This window comes from Protobothrops mucrosquamatus, unplaced genomic scaffold (assembly GCF_001527695.2).
Source record: "Protobothrops mucrosquamatus isolate PMUCROS unplaced genomic scaffold, P.Mucros_1.0 scaffold516, whole genome shotgun sequence".
Lineage (NCBI taxonomy): Eukaryota > Metazoa > Chordata > Lepidosauria > Squamata > Viperidae > Protobothrops > Protobothrops mucrosquamatus.
In genome coordinates, this window is record NW_015386829.1 from 316,535 (window position 1) to 319,668 (window position 3,134).

The window sequence follows — 3,134 nt, forward strand, 5'->3', positions numbered from 1 at the left end:
GATCAAAACCAATAAAAATAATAAAAAATTAAAACTACAATAATAGAAATACAAAACTACAAAACTATTGTAACTACAAAATATTCAGTTGTATTACTCTGAGTTATAAAAAAGCCTTCTATTGATTTGAAAAGAGAAAGTAAGGCTTCTATTATATGGGTGCAACATATTAAACACTCGCTGCAAATTTGCTTCTGATATCAGCATTTTTTTAGGGATGGAATATATATGTAAGGCATATAATGCAATATGTAATGCAACACACACACACACATGCATACATACAGGCATTTTTAATAAGAACTACATAGTAAGAAATTATCATCGAGTTTCTGCCAGTAGGGAACATAGATTTGTGGATAGGACTTTGTGTTATTTCCAAGATAAGGGGGGGTGGGTTAAATTTCTCAATTTCATTACAATTAAACTAAATGAAAATTGAATACTGTATAGTTCAATGTGATCCCCTTTCAATTATTTCTTTACAAGGATGGAGTTATTTAGCTATTTTAGTATAGCAAATATATCCAGGAAATTTGAGGACAATAGCTAGTCTGGAATGTTAAACAAACAATCCTGAAAAATTATCTATGTGTTGTTCCCAAGAAAACAACAAAAATGTGTTCATAAAGTCCACCAGGAGTGACATAAAACCTGAAGATTTTATTTTTATTTCTGGAGCATTATCATTAGGGAGGATCTGTTGAGGCGGTATTCTAGATTTTTGGGAGGTTGTTGTAGCTGGAGACTAAAGGTTATTATTGGATAATTAGCTTTTCTACTATAACCGTCTGAAAATTCTGTAAGAATTTCCTAATCCACAGAAATAGTATTAAACTATTAGCTTAAACTGACTAGCTTAAACTGACATAAAGCCTTAATTTAATTATATTTCATTAAATATATCTAAATTAACCTGAAAAAATAGAATATAGGAGACACAGAAAAGAGCTTTATTAAATTTTATTTGAAACTCTTATCTGAACTAGCATACACACACAATCACACACAAACTGCATTGCATAACATTACATTACATTATATTGATTTGAATTCTAAATATATGTTAGAAGAATACTTTTCCAAGTAGGAGAGCCTTCTATAGCATTCTTAGAAGCGCATGTTATGGAATGAAGTAATAATATTTAAACTAATTGAATCTTAACTTTTTCTCACTGATGTATAGCAAATACTATCTTGGAAATATTGGAAAAGTTTATAGAATGAGGTATTGGTTTTCACTTACTCAACCTTTTTTAGTGCAATGATTTGATATAAATGAAGTTGTTGGAAATTCTACTTCCTTCACTATAAGTTAAAGGCCTTAAATAGAACCTTTGTCACTGCCTCTTGAGCACTGTTACACAAAGCCATTTTCTTCTAAATTGAAAGCTTCCAATAGCCAATAATCACTTTATAGAGAGTTATGTATCTTACCTAGTGGTTCAGCTATAACATTAAGAATTTTTATTATAAAGAATTCTTTAAATAATCTGCTTCATCTGTTTTGTTAAAATCCAGCAACAGGGAATCAGTCACAATATCTACATAAATAGGTGCAATTATATATTTACATTTTATAGCAGTGCATGCTGTTTCAATTTAGTACTGAAAGTGAAAATGTGTGTGTGTGTGTGTGTGTGTGTGTGTGTGTGTGTGTACATATATACATTTAGTATACGGTATATATTTCAGTCCTTTTTGACGATTTTAGCATGTTTAATAATGAATTTTTTTGTCATAAGAAGCAAAGACTGCTTTTGGTAACATATTTTGAAGCATTATTGCAGACCAAGATAAATATAACAGTGATTTAATGTATTCTGTAGAATAGGTGTTATATAATTCATTCCCCATGACTACCTTACTGCAGATTTTATAGATTCTAGAACCCACTTCATCTGTCTTAAATTAATAAAATAACCAGGACATGCTGATTCTTTCTCTCTGACCAGTTGAACTCCTTTGGAAATTGCAAAGTTTTGTTGTGCCACCTCCAAAATTAGGTAGGAGATGATACTCCTTGTTATTCAGACTAAGATTTAAGATATAAAGGATTTGCCTTCATTTGCAAAAAAAGGTTCTATTCCTGCATACATACAATAGTGTCAAAGGGACTTTTCTTTTGTGTGTGTATATACAGTATGTGTCTAAACAAAGCTCTGGTAGTGCAGTGGTTAGAATGCAGTATTGCAAGCTAACTCTGCCCACATTCTGGTGTTCAATCCTGATGGGCTCACTGTTGACTCAGCCTTACATCCTTCCGGGGTTGGTAAAATGAGGACCAGATTGTTGGAGACAATATGCTGACATTGTAAACTGCTCAGACAGTGCTGTAAAGCACTATGAAGTGGTATATAAGTCTAAGTGTTATTGCTATTGCTATGCAGCAGTTTTAAAATTAGAATTTTAGTATCATTGATATAATATTTTTCCTGATTCCAATTTTATCTTTGCTTGGGTCATTTTTTAAAGTTTTAAATTAAAACTAGTTTTGTTTGGATTTTAGTTTTATGAATACAGCTTCAGTATTAATATGATTTTATTATATTTTCATATTTGGAAGGTCACTTTACATTCTAATTGTTAAAATCAAATGTCTAGGCATGCATACTCATGTGGAGACAGTTGGAACAGTTTACAAAACCGAGTAATGAGCTTTATAAAACCCTCAGTTGCTTTAATGCTTTGAAGAAACACTTCCTTCAAAAGGTTTGTGACAGTATTTTTTTAAAGAGGTGATACAAGCATTTTTGAAATTACTGTTAAGAGTTGTAGGAAGACTTAAAATATTTCTTGAAGTACATTATGCATGACATAATACTTAAGTATGGTATATTAAGTTACTATGAGAACTGGTGGTTGCTTTTGAAACAAAAGGGACTTAAAAGGAGAAAAAATATGTGGACATTTGAGATTTTTATGAAGTTCCTTCTCATGATCGGTCCCTGTGAAAAGTAGGGAAAAAGTAAGTTATTAATAGATGAACTGGTAGGCCTAAATATTGTAGAAGAATTTTAAATAAATACAAAATTAAGAATTAGTAATGGTTACAATATCATTTAAATATAACATTTCTGTGTACTTTCTAAATTATAGTAATCTTACACATTTTTAGTCGTATAATTATTTTA